Source organism: Bubalus kerabau, chromosome 5 (assembly GCF_029407905.1).
Source record: "Bubalus kerabau isolate K-KA32 ecotype Philippines breed swamp buffalo chromosome 5, PCC_UOA_SB_1v2, whole genome shotgun sequence".
NCBI classification, from domain to species: domain Eukaryota; kingdom Metazoa; phylum Chordata; class Mammalia; order Artiodactyla; family Bovidae; genus Bubalus; species Bubalus kerabau.
The window spans coordinates 1,583,491-1,597,326 of record NC_073628.1 but is presented as its reverse complement, the minus strand read 5'-3'; positions in this window follow the sequence as shown (position 1 = coordinate 1,597,326).

Below are 13,836 nucleotides of genomic sequence, written 5' to 3'. Positions count from 1 at the left end.
CTTTGCAAGCAGAAGCGCCTTGACTCACCTGGCCTGCTGGAACCTCATCCTGGGAGGCACACAGGCAGGGAGGCCGGTCAGTGGCACCTCCTCAGGGGCCACGTGAGACAGAAATGTCAACTAGTCTCCCCTAGTCCCCAGGCTGGGTCATGGCGGCAGGACCCCAGGGGGATAGACTGGGGGGACGTAGTGCAGGGGCCCACATCTGGAGGCAGGGGCCAAGCGACCCACTGCCGGATGAGGCTGGGGCCTGGCTGCCCACCTGCCGGCCAGAGGGTCGGCCACACGGCCCTGCCAGCAAAGGGGGGTCTCGCCTTGCAGCCTCTGGCTGTCATTAGCTGCTCCGGGGCAGGAGGTGGGCCCTACAGCCAGCGAGGATCCAGGCTCGCAAGGGGCCACCTGGACCTCATTACTCGTAAGTGGTCAGGTCTGAGAGTGGGCCGGGCGGGGGACAGCCAGCCCCGCCCACACCCCTCCAAGCCCACACTGTGGCGGCTCTGTCACGGAGTAAAACAGAACCAGGCCCATCCCAGAGCCCCAGGAGGGTCCTGTGTGGGAGGCTGCGCCCAGCAGGGGACAGACCAGCATGGGCTGGAGGGGTGCGTTCAGGAGCAGTGAGTGCAGACTCTGGCCCGACCCTTGGGGTCCCTTTGGCAGCCCGCCCCCACCCTCCAAGGGAACCTGCAGTATTTGGCAGTTTACGCCACCATCAACGTCCTGTTTCTGACAGGTGGGAGGGTGGGAAGGACCACAGTGCCCTTCCCGCCCACCTCACCCTGGGAAGGACCCTCCTGGCTCTCCCCCATGTCCCATCACTCCAGGAAGCCTCCAGCAGGGGAGGGAGCCAGGAGAGTGCATGGGGGACCCTGGGGCCCCCAATCAGGCAACCCAAGACCCCAGCTCTGCAGCCGCAGGAGTTCCGAGTGCCCAGATCCCCTCGAGATGAACTTCAGCTGACAGGAGATGCCTGGGTCCCAGGTGGGAAGGGGCCGGGGTCTGGGGAGGCTCGCAGCTCGGGCAACCACATGGAGCGGATATGCCCGGGAGGAAGGACCCTCAGGGCTGGGGACGGAGCGGCGGCCAAGCGGAGTCCTGGGAACTGGCTCAGAGGTGCACGCAGAGGGTCCCCACGCATCCCATCCCTCCGAAGGAGCCCTCCTGGCTGACGACAGGAATGTGCAAGAGGGCACCGTGGGGGCTTGCGGGCGTGGCGGTGAGGGCGTGGTGTGCCGTGGTGGGAGCGTGGCGTGGTGGGGGAAACGTGGCGTGGCAGTGGGGGCATGGCATGGCAGGGGGTGTGGCGAGACAGGGGGCGAGGCGTGGCAGGTGGGGACGAGGCGTGGTGAGGCCGTGGTGTGTTGGGGCATGCCGTGCCATGGTGGGGGCGTGGCGCGGTGATGGGCGTGGCATGGCGGTGGGGGCGTGGCGTGGCGTGGGGCGTGGCGTGGCGGGTGGGTGTGGCATTGGGGGGCGTGGCGTGCCGATGGGGGCGTGGCGTGATGGGGGCGTGGTGTGCCGTGGTAGGGGCGTGGCGGCCTCCGAGCCCGCTAAGTAGAGGGATGGGAGCGCGGCCGGGCTCCTGGCATCGCCACCTCCGTGTTTGTACCCACTGAGCAAATATACACTAAATGAGACTCAAACAGGCACAGCCAAAGGAACGGCCGATTCTGTCCTTTCTTCTTAATCCCTTTGGCTTAGGGTTTCCCGGCCTGGACAGCCTGTCCGAGGGGAAGGCTGCCCAAGGGCACCCGGGCATCCGTCCGCGGACATTCAGGCAGTGACCAATCCCCGGCCGTCCTGGCATGCGCCCTGCATCGTGGGCCATTTCCCAGCCGGCCAGTGGGGAGAAGGCACTGTGGGTCCCCGGGTCTTGGTGAGATGGTCAAGGATGGACCTGTGATGGAGACCGGCGTGCGGCCATGTCCGTGCGTGAAGAAGGCACTTGGGTTGGGACGGAGGACATCTTTGCCATCCCCTCGGCCAAACCATGAAAAGCAACCCTCTCCCCCCATCCCCCAGCACCAACCCGGAGACCACCTTGGGCTGGAGCCCAGCACGGCCACCACCTCGTCTCGGCTGTCCAGCTTGGGACAGGTCAGTTCCCAGATGTCCAGGCTGGAGCTAGTCCTTGAAGAGCCTCAGGTCCAGCCTGGCACAAGAGGGCCAGGTGAGGGCCTCTGTGGGCTCTAAGGATGTGACCGGGGGTGCTGGGGTGCCTGCTCTGGAGGGGGTGATGCCTCCCCTCGGCCATCGCTCCCTGAAGGAGAGTCCCAGAGTCCCACGTGGAGGCGGCTGCCCCTCTGCCAGCCCCCAGCTGGGACCCTGGCACCCAAGTGTCCAGCCGTAGCCCCTGGGGGAGCTCAGCCCCACCCCAAATCAGGAAGTGTCCCCAGTCCCACGCAGTGTCAGCCTGTTCCCCCCCAGCCTGGCTTCCAGGAGGTAGGGAGTGCAGCTGGTCCTCCAGAGGCTCCCTGGTCCCAGAAGGCTGGTCTGTTCCACCCTCTCACACCCTGCTCCCACTGGACAAGTGGGCCGCCGCCACGGGCCTTGTGTGGAGTCTAATCGGCTTCGGGGATAAGCAGACGCCATCAGGGAAAGGTCCCTGTGCCCCTCACCCTATTTCCTGAGCCCCCAACCCCACGGGGCTGGGGGCTCTGATTTAAGCAAATCATTAGCACCAGCTGAACAAAGGCGCCGGGGGTGGCGGCCCAGCCCTCCACCTTCGTCCTGCGCACCACCCCCCGCCCCACCCTGCTGCCCCGACTTGGGTCTTGAACGCCACAGTCCTGTGCATTTTGTGGGGTTTCTCCAGACAGCGTCCAGCCCCAGCTCCATGGACACAGACCGTCCCCTCAGGTGAGAGAACAGAGGCCCAGAGAGAGGGGGCCCGTGGCCTGGTGCGGTGGGGTCCGCAGTGGGCTGCAGGGCTCGGGCCCCGCTGGCCCTGAGGGCAGTGCTCGTGCCACCCTGGTCAAGTGGAGGGTCCTGGGAAAGGGGCAAGGGTGAGGGGGCAGCTCTGGGTCTCTAGAAGTCTCCTCAGCGTCTCCTCTGTCTCTTCTGATTGAGCGACTCGACACCACTTGGCCCTTGGGATGAGGCCCCCTTCATCCGGACCCCGGTCCCCAGCACCCTGCCCTCAGCCTGGGAGGGAACACGGGGCAACTCTGGAGACCACTGTCTGTCCATAACCCCGCCTTACCCGCCCCAACCCCCATGTTGCCCAGGGACACCCCAGCCTCTGACGGGGCTGCCATGAGGGCAGAATGTGGCCAGGGACTCCCAGCCCGTTGTACGTCCCCCACCTCCACTGACAACCTCCTAGATACATACATCTCTTCCAGCTTTGTGTCCGCCGCTGGACGGGACCCCCGCTGCCCATGTGGATGGCAGGGGACGGGGGCGCCAAGGGCCCCCACAGCCACACACGGCTGCACAAAATGGCTCCCATCTTGCTTCCTCAGCAAGAAGGAAGATGCTGCTCTTTGGATGGACGGCTGCTGCCCACCCCATGCCCAGCCCCTCCTCTCCCCTGGAGTGGCCGTCAGGACGCTCTTCCCTCGGCCACGGGGCTCCGTTCCCCGCCCCTCCCCACCCCGAGTCCTCTGCCTCTTTCAGGCTCGCGTTTGTCCCCTTCCCCAAGGCCCCAAGCTCTCTCTCCCCCAAATCCTTCCTCTTCTCCTCCACGTCCCCTTGTCCCCACGGAACACCCTCTGCCCTTCCCGAGCTCTCTCTCACGCGTGGTGCAGTTTCTGTCTGGCCTCCTGGCTCCCTCCTTTCCCCAGAGGTGCTCCGGGCCACCCCGAAACTCTCACCCCCTTCCTGCTCTGCCTCTCAGAGCAGTGGGAGGGCAGCAGGCGAGAAAGATGTAGTGAGACTCTGGGCCATGACGGTGGTGGCCTGGGGGTCCTGGGGGTCGAGGTTGCTGACTGACGCCCCAGGAAGCCATGCCGGCGGGTGGGGACGGGTGCGTAAGCCATGGGGGCCAGGGGGTTTCTCTGTGGAACCGCTGGATGGAGAACCTCAGCCAGGGGCGGCTGCAGCCTGTCCTAGGACAGGGGCGGGTCTCACCTGGCGGGGCCATGTCTGTCCTGGGCAAGTGAGTGGTCACTGCACTGGGGCCTGAGCATCTCAGGAGGGGCAGCTGAGCCCTGGCGGCTGCGGGCACCTTGTGAGTTTGGCCGAGGCCGCCATGTTCCGGCGCTGGGTGAAGGCGCGCTGCCGCTCACCTTGCCACATGACCCTGGGGCCCCACTGAATTGCTCATGAGCCTCAGAACCTCGGTGGGATTGGACTTGGGGTCCCTGGAAAGGCAAGGGCACTGGGGATCCAGAAATAACGCGGTCCCCCAGCCAGCAGGGCCACGGCCTTACTCGAACAGGTCTTCCCATCCCAAGAGACCTGCTGGCCTTTGTCTGGCTCCTGTTCCTGGGGGCCATGGCCACCTGCGGGGCTCCAGGCGGGTCCAGGTGCCCTCCTCCCAGGGCTCGCCTGCCTCTCTCTGCAGCCTGGCCAGCGGGTGGGGGGGGTGGGTGCAGTGGGGAAGAGGGTGCCCTGGCCACTTTGCTCCCCCAGGAGTTGGGGAGGGTCTTGGGGTGGCCAGGAGGGGCGAGGAGAGATGAGAGGCCCCAGAGAAGCGTGGTGGGAGGCCCCTGGGGAAGATGGCTGGGCCATTTGCTGTGTGCGGGGTTTGTAGCGAGCGCGGAGCTCTGAGCCCACAGGCCGGGCCCAGAGGGGACGGGAAGGAGGCAGCTGCCCGGGCACTGCTGCCCTGTCTCCCATTTCCAGGGCACCGGGGCCGTCAGCCCTAGCGGCTCTGTGCCTGGGGCGGGCAGGCCTGGTCACTCGGGCCGGGCTGTCCGCGTCACCAGGGAGAGGGTTACATGTCCACCGTGCGTCAGACATCCCGGGCGGGTCCCTCACTCAGGCCTCCTCCGAGACCCTGCTCCGAGCACCTTTCCCCTGGGAGCCGAGGGAGGAGGAAGGAAGCGGATGAAGCCGGAGGCCCTGCCGGCCCCGAGGGCACCTTCCCACGTGCCCCCCCTCCTGCCCGTCCTCTGCCCCCAGTTCTCACGGGGCCCCCTCCTGACGGAGGAAGGCTTGACCTCAGGGCTAACTGGCGCCTGGAAGACGGGAGCTGAAGGGCAGGGCTCGGCCCCAAGGCAGGGTAGGGGCACTGGGGGGGCTCGCAGAGCAGCCCAGAGGCAAACCACCAGGGTCTTCCCGCAGGAGGAGGCCTGGTGGGCATGGGAAGGGCCCGGGCGTGCCCCGGTGGTCACTCTCGGTGGGTCACCGTGGTGACAGTGGGCAGCACTGGGGCAGGAAGTCGAGAAGGGCCAGGAACCACAGGGTGGGGGCGCGGGTCCGTCAGGGACCCCGAGGGAGAAAGAGGGGAGGGCTGGGGCCACAGATGGGTGAGCTCATCTGGAGACGAGGTGAGGGCAGCGTGCTGGACCTCGGGGAGGCCGCTTCTGTGTGCTGGCCGTGTCTGGGGCCGCGGGGAGGTCCCAAGAGGGAAGGGGGTCTCGGATCAAGCCTGGTAATTCCATTCCCCAAGGAACAGGCTGTGAGGGGCAGGACGGAAGGCCCAAGAGGGACCCCGGCTGTAGAGGAGCGGCTGGGGGACCCGGGGCGGCGGGCTGGGCAGGGTGGGGGCTGCTCTGTCTCACCAGGAGGGGTGTGTGGGGCTCGGTGGGGCTGGCAGGAGGCTCCTGGGGGAGGGGCTGCACCTGAGGCCGCCCCTCACCCTTGGGGGAGCGGGCAGGGGCCCAGAAGGCGCAGGGCCGCGTCCCAAGTGGGAGCAGGCCCACAGGCCGAGGACGCGGGCCTGGCCGACGTTGAGGATGCTCAGGACGTGGGGAGCCCATCTGGACTCGGGCCCCAGAGGTGCCGGCTGGCCTGCGGGTGATGAGGGAGCCCCTCTGCTCAGAGCTCCGGAGCTCGGGTGGGGCTGGACCAGCGGAGCCCGCAGCCCCCAGCCCACCCCGGCCGGCTGCCCCACCCCCACCTCCTGCCCGCCGCCGTCCTGGGCCTTCTGGATCCCATCAGGTGTCACAGCTGTCCGGCTGGGACATAATGAGGCAGGCCGGGGTCAGTGGGTGACCTCTAGTGGACCCGACGTTCAGAAATCCCCAGATCGAAACGACCCAACCCACGAGTTTGAGACTAGCTTTCCCAAGTAGGCCCTTCAGCCCCCCGAAGACACAGTTGGGCAGGAACGCTTTCCGTAGCGGGGACCCCGGACCACCAGGGCACAGCGCAGTCTCCAGCCCGAGGCTCCCTCAGCCCACCTCTCCTGGGGCCGGGGGCGGGGGCTATAGGACAGCTGGCTGCCTGCACCCCCTGCAGACGCGAGCGCAGCCGCCTGGGGCTGGCGCCCAGGACGAAGAACAATGTGCGATGCTAAAGCCCTGTGACCTCACGCCACCCCAGGCACCCACCCCGAGTCCAGGGACCGGCAGCTGGCAGGACTCGGGGGGCTGCAGGGGTTCTGGCCGTAGCCGAGCCCCAGCGAGGAGGTTTGTGTGGCCGGAATCCATAACTCAAGTTTGGGGAGGGGGAGGGGCGGCGCGGCAGGGAGCAAGACTTGACGGATGGCAAGTCCCTCCCACCCCCAGGTTCAAAGTCATTTTTTAGCAGACTCAACATCCTTCTTGTCCTCCCCTCCAGGTGTTATTTGGGGAAAAAAAAAAAACTTTTCAAACTACATGCTGAAAACTTCAGCAAGAAAATTTAATGTCAGAAACACCATAATCTCTTTCCCAGAGATAAGACGCAGCCGTGCAAGGAGGGCTGAACTCGAGCCCTTAACCCGGAGCACCTTTGCAGGCCGGAAGGCAGGGGCTGGGGGCTGGCTGGGGCTGGGGAGGGGGCTGAGCCCGGGCCCTCAGTGGGCCAGGCGTCCACACGGCAGGCACGCTTGAGCACGATGGGAAACGCATGTGGCTGCTGGCCGCCCTGCTGGACGCGCCTGTGGCCACGGGGGCTCGGACGTCCAGTGATGCCTCGGCCCCTGCGTCAGACCCTGTTTTAGCGTCGCGCAGGGTTCGGGTTGCCGACAGCTGGGCCGGGAAGGGCAGCGCACCCGTCACCGCACACGACCTTTCCGAGCAGGGCCTGGCTCCCTCCTGGCCGACAGCGCCGCCCGTGGGGGGCATGACGCACGCACAGTTGAGAGACACCGTCTCCCACCCGAGCCCTGGCGCTGGGTCCACCCAGGCCGTCAGCCCTCCGGGGGCCCAGCCTGGGTGCGGTGGGTGCAGGGGCTCTGGGCTGCCCTGGTCGGCCCAGGTGTCAGCCTGCTGGGGGGCATAGAAGATGCTCCAGGCTGCCCAGACCATTGGCACACTCCCCGCTTTGCAGAAAAGAGCCCTCTAGGTGGTCCCCAGCAGTCCCTGCCCTGAACCAAAGCCTCCTCTTCAGCCCCTGGCCAATCAATGCCCAGGTCACTGCTCAGGCCAGGCCAGCACCCCAGAAAGGCGGGTGGGTGCTCCTTGGGCGTGTGGGTGCCAAGCCCCGGGCCGCATTCCTGGGGAGGGGGCGGTAGGAAAGGGCTTCTCTTGGGGGCCAGGGCCCCCAGGCTGAACACTGGCCCCAACCGCGCTCAGGGTGTGACAGTGTGGCCTCGCCAGGCAGCCGCCCTGGGACTCCATCCTGGTGACCCCTCACTACCCGTGCCCCCTACTCCAGGCATGCTCGGATGGCCCAGGATCCTGACAGCCTGAGCGGCAGGGGGACCTGCACTGGGGTCACTGCATCCCTATTTTAACGGAAGGAGAGGCAGAGTGCTGGGAAGGAGCTTATCCATGAGCCGTGGGGCCCAAAAGCCCCCGGAATCTGAGTTTGAAGCAAGCCAGGCCCCTCTCTTGACAAAGAGACAAGCCCCAACATTCTGGGGTGCCCTGAACCTGGGGGGCCTGGCCACCTGGCTCCAGCCCCTCAGCCCTGGTGCCCTGGCCCCCGAGTGGCTCCGGGCTCTGGGCCAGGCGGGGCAGGGCTGGGATGGGGTGCGCACATCCCAGGGCAGGGCTGGAGCGAGGCCAGCCTGCAAGCTCCTTCTCCCAAACTTGGCAGTGTCTCTCCGAGTGTCCCACCCCTCGAGGGGACGACCAGGAGTCAGGGGGCCACTCTGTTTGGGGCTGTTTGCAGCCCCTCCCGGAGTTGCCATGGCAACGACACGGGGTGCGGCCGGGGAGCCATACCTCAGAGGTGACTAAGTGTGTGTGTTCCTCCCGTTATAGCGCCCGGCGCCCCCCGCCCCCCCACCTCGGGATGCACACACCTCGGGCCCCGGCCCCCTGCAAGAATGTTCCATGAGCCCCGTGGGCAAGCATGTGGCCCGCATGCCAGGCCCAGCGCGCCCGGCCGGCGCCTGGCCCCCTCCTGCCCCGGGGTCACCGCGCGGCCTGCGGCCTCTCCCTTGCTGCTCTGGGTCCCAGCTTCCTGCTGTGAGGGCCTTCCTGGTTCCCTACCCCTCTGTCCCTACACGCGGACCCCGGGCGACACTTTCCATCCTGCCTCCCTCCTGCCCCCCACTCCCTGTGGTCCCCGTGGCCTTGGTCCCGAGCCCGCCCCACAGTCAGTGACCAGGGCTCTGCCCAGGGCGGCGTCCAGCACTCCGGCCTGCACAGGGTCTCTGGGTGGAGAGGAGAGACCGGGAGGACGTCGGCCGGCCCTGGGAATGGAGGCCAGGCCTGCCGCCAGGGCTTGGGGGTGGCCGGTGTGGTCACTTTTCGCTCCCCTCTGGGGGGGCCTCTCCGGGGGCCCTTGCAGCACCCTGGCAAAGCCTGCATTCAGGGGAGCTGGGACCCGTTCCTGCCGGGGTCATCTTGACTGACGTGGACAGCTGCGACCCACCTCCCGAAGCTATTTGAATTTCAGCAGGAGCCGGGCGGGCTGGCACGCGGGCCTAGCATCCCGGCGGCAACTCGATATTTTCAGATAAAGGGCGTCGCTCACCACTCTCCTCACAGCTGCGGCTCCCCTTACCCCCTAAGCCCCAGAGGAGGCTCGGAACGCACAGTTTTCCTGTTTTGTACCAGCCGAGGGGCCAAGGCGGATTTAGCTGGGGTGAGGCCGGGGGACGGGGAAGCCGGGGACGCTCAGGAGGTGAGGACAGGCTGGGGACGGGAGCAGCAGCTGGTCTTAATCCCACTGGCCTCCTTCAGGACCGGCCCCGAGGGCCCTATGCCCGACCGTTATTTTTAGGAGACACCTTGTACCACTTGGGCTGTCTCTTCTTGGGGACACAGGACAAGCCCAGTGTGCTCACGCAGCGGGTGGCCCCTGATCCAGGGAGACCTGCGTGCCATGGAGGGGGGCACACCAGTTGTGGTCTCTGGGGACAAGTGACATCGCCCCCAACACACTCAGCCACACACCTGCACCTCGGGAGGCGAGGGCTGGGGGGGTCTTTCCTGAAGCCCCTCAAGGCCCGGGGGGAAGCCTGGCAGGGCGGTGGGAGGGGAAACTCATGAGCCCAGAGCTGAGGGACGCCTGGGGCCAAGGGAGACAGCAGGAAGGAACCCAGGCACGGAGGGCCTTCTTAGGTGGAAGCAGAACCAACAGCAGCACAGAGTCCACTGAGGCCAAGCAGGGCACCCGGCAGTTCCCCGGACCACAGGGCGGTGCAGCTGGGGTGCTGGGAGTGCCAGTGGCTGGCCGGGAAGCAGGCGGTAGCATGTGGGGCTGGGGGCACCCCCAGGGACACTCTGTACGCGGGTTAGATTGCCCGCGGTCTGCAAGAGCAGAGTCCCTGGAAGTTGCTCCAGAGGGACCAGCAGCCAAGGCTCCGTGGGGGTCACAGGCCAGCGTGAAGGGACGTTTCTTAGAGCAGCAGGACAGGTGGCACTTCCAGGGCCATGTCTGACTCGGAGCCGTCACGCCGGGCGGTGACCAGGTACCCACTTCCGGCACAGCCTCTCCCCGACTGTCCCAGGCCTGGATGCCCCGTGGGCCCTCCCACAGCTCCACTGACGTCCCGGGGCCTCTGCCGTGCCCACCCCGCCACTCCGTGGCCACGTGCGGGAGTCACGCCCCAGGGCACCACACCTGGCAGGGACCCGGGGTACGGTGACGGGCAGCCGTGGGGACAGAGCCCTGGGCTGGGCAGGGGGTCTGCAGGCGGACACGCACCCGGGTGGAGAAAGGTGTTGCAGAAGGACGAGGCTACAGCCCGGGCTTCCCGGCAGCAAGGCCAGCAGCTCGGAGGGGAGGGCCAGATGCCTGGGCCTCGAGGCCCTGAAGTGCCAGAGCGAGGGGCTGCCCATCCCGGCGCCCACGGCAGGCCTCAGCGGGGCCTGGAGCTGAGGGCCCACCCGCCATGGTACCCCTCACTCAAACTCTCGCTCACACACGCGCACACACACCCACGTGATGAGCGGCCTTTCTACCTCTGGACTCACACGGCTCCCCCTCTGACCGCAGGCGTGGGGTTTTATTAGGGCTACAAATCAGATATCCCATGGTTTGGGGCTGATGCCGGTTTTTCTAAAAGTTATTTAGGGCTCTGGCCGCCAGCTAAGTCCAGAGAGACCCCAGCAGCAGCGTGAGCCGTCCCGGCTGTCAGGGCTCCGGCGTGGCCTGGGTGGGGGTGGTCTGTGAGGCCCGCACCGCCTGCCTCCGATGGGATGCGAGGCCCAGCCCAGAGGCCGTCCTCCGAGGGCTGGCCTGCCGGGTGGTCGGCGGGCACGCTCCTGCAGGCGGGCACTGTTCTGCCACCTCTCTGCCCGCAGCCCAGAGGCTTGTCGCCAGGGTCTGTGGCCACGTGGTGTGTCACGGGGCTGGAGGAGGCACAGTGAGGGGGGCATCCAGAGAGCTGCTCCACATGCACGTCGGGAGCGGGGCGGGGGCGCAGACCCCCCAGCAGCGTCGGTGCCGATTCCATGAGCACGCAGGCACTTGCGTGTTCTCCCGATCAGACAGCAGCACCTCCTGCGTTACAGCCGGTGCTGTCCCCTCCGCCAGCTTCAGCAGCAGGAGGGCCAGCTCGGGGCAGAGGCTCGGGGCGCGAGCGGCTCCTGGGACTCGGGCTGGGAGGACTTAGGGACGGGTCACCTAGGAGGGCAGGCCAGAGGAAAGAGGGGTTGACTTCGGCCTGCAGAGTGGCCTGCTGGGCGCCCCAAACCGGGACTCTCCTCCAGGACACTCTCGGGAGCGCCTTCATGGAGACAGGAGCACCCACCCAGGGGAAAGGGAGGACCCCGGTGAGGTGACACGCAGGCCGGGTCTGAGGGCCCCCCTTGGAGGTCATGGGGGCCACGGGGTAGGGAGGGTCTGGGCGTGAGGGGCGCCCCGGCCCCAGCTCTGCAGAGGCAGAAGCGGGGACGCGCCTGCAGAGCTGGGCCCAGGCAGGGTGCAGATATGGGGGGGAAGGACAGGGTCTCCCGGGCGCCCTGGGGAGGAGAGCGGGCCATCTTGCCTTCCCTCCGCCACAGACTCAGGGGTCCAGACCCGCCTGAGGAGGCGGGGGCCAATCAAAGCCAGATGTGGGAGCAGCACAAAAAGTGTTGATCATTTTAAGCAGGGAAAGCCCTGGCCAGATAAAGAACGAAGTGACCGGGGCAACAGGCGCTGGGGGCGATCGCAGGCACGAAAGAGCGACGTGCGTGCCGAGCAGGGAGCCGGTGGCCCTGGGGTCCCTGCGTCTGCCTCGGGCTGTCCAGCCACACACGTGGGGCAAGGCTCCCCCTGGCCAGGGCGGGTGGGACGCTGGGAAGGAGACCCAGGCTCTGGGACATCATGCTGTTTCTCCCAGGGAGCTGAGCGCCCCTAGACAAGCCGGGCGAAGTGGAGGGACCTGCCCGGGGTGGGGGCACCCCGAGGATGGCAGGACACGTGGGGAGAGCCAGCGTGGCTCTGGGGGGAGGTGGGCACCTTTGTCAGGACGGGACTCGGCGTGGGTTACCAAGCTGAGGCGGGAGAAGAGGGCCGGAGCACACGTGGGGCTGGCAGGCCTTCCGAGGGCCGGAGCCAAGCGTGGTCTGCACCCGGGGTGTGGCACTGCAGGCCGGGAGCGGGGCCCGGGAATGGCTGGAAACCCCCTCCCCAGGCCAGCCCCCCAACCCTGCCCCTGGCCCCGTGGAGCTCCCAGGCCCCCAAGGGGGTGAGCTGGGGTGACAACCCCATCTAGGCCTCTGAAGCCAGCCGCGGACCCAGCCCCTCTCCCCACAGCCTTCGGGGACTTTCAGAGGCTGATAAATAACCTGGGTGGTGGTGAGACAGGCCCGGCCTGCCGTGAAACATTCCAGGCTAAGCTCCCACCCCCCGAGCAGGGAGAACACGCACGCTGAGCACCCACGGGCAAACAGGACATGTGAAGTCCACTCCCGCACGCAGCGGAGTGTCCCTCAAGCTCAAAGAGGAAGGAAGCCCTGATACCACCCGGCCTGGGTGGACCTGCAGGGCGTGACGGTGAGTGACAGAAGCCAGACACAGGAGATCACACCCCCCGTGACTCCACAGCCATGCCGTGTCCAGACAGGCAGGTCCAGAGACGGAAAACAGACTCGTGTTGGCAGGGGCCGGGGCGGGTGCAGGGCCGCTCTGTGGGTGACACCAAACTGCTCAAAGTGATGTCAGCCATGGAGACGCCCCCGCTTGAACACTCCGTGGAGGGGAGGATTGCAGGACTCGAACCGCACCTCCATAAAGCTGCTTGGAAGCACAAAAGAACAACTCTGGTGGGCTCTTCCTTCCTGCGTGACATGAGGAGGGGGAGGCCTGGTCTTCGCAGGGGGCAGGAGCCACAGCGGCCATCCACAGTGAAAACGGTGGCCGGAGGGCCGAGGCGGCGGGGCCCACCCGGACCCCAGGCCGGGCTCTCCTGGGTGGCCTAGCCGACGTGCAGGACTGGGCGGCTGACCGGCCGGGGAGCACACACTCAGGCCTTTGTGCATGGAGCTCAGAATTACACGGAAGTTGGGAGGAGGGGGACCCCGCCAGAGCCCTACTGAGGCCCCTGATCTGATTTCTTCAGTCCCCTCTGTGTTTTAAGGCCTGGCAGGGGGCAGGGGGGGCGCGGAGTGGGGGGGCAGGCAAGGGCAACGGCTGTCCCTGTCCTGTGCCCCCATCGGGGCGGCCAGGGAGCCCACCCAGAGCACAGTGGACACAGCCTCCAACAGGCAGGCTTCCTCAGACTCAGGCAGGGGTCCCGGTGGCAGGAGGAGCAGTGAGGGGCCGGCCAGGCGGCGGGCACCTGCAGCGGGCGACTCCTGCCACGTGCGTGGGGTGAGGACAGCGTGGGGCAGCCCCTGGGGGACCCTGGCCCTGGGAGAGGAAAACCAGACGCTGGCAGAGGGGCTGCAGCCAGATGCGTTTCCGATCCATCCTGGCAGCCCTGCCTGGCGGGCAGGCCTCACCTGGAGCTGCTGGGGGGTCTGGGATGCGTCCCGGGGGCCATGAGCCAGGCTTGCTGCAGCCAGAACTCAGCGGCAGAGGCCCGCGGACTCCAGGCAGGGCCCAGCACGGCCTGAGGTGCTGAGGAAGTGGCTGCCCCAGCCCCCTGCCCCCAGCCCCTCCCTTCGCGGGCTCTCCCTGCCGGACCCCGGGTCTCACAGCCCCGCACTGGCCACGTGCGGTCACACAGTAGATGGGGGTCTTGGGGGGCAGTGTGATGGGCTCTCCCCGAGCGTCGGCCCAGGGTGCTCCCAGCAGGGCTGTCCCCACACAGGGAAGGGAGTCCAAGTCCACTGCACCAGGCGCTCCTGTGCCCAGCCCCCCACAAGGCTGACCAGCAGAGGCCTCAGCAGGCCCAGCCCAGGGGCTCCTGAGACCCCCCTGCAGGCCCCGTGTGTGGGGAGCAGAGGGGAACAAGCTGCAGGGCCCAGCAGCCTCCCAGCT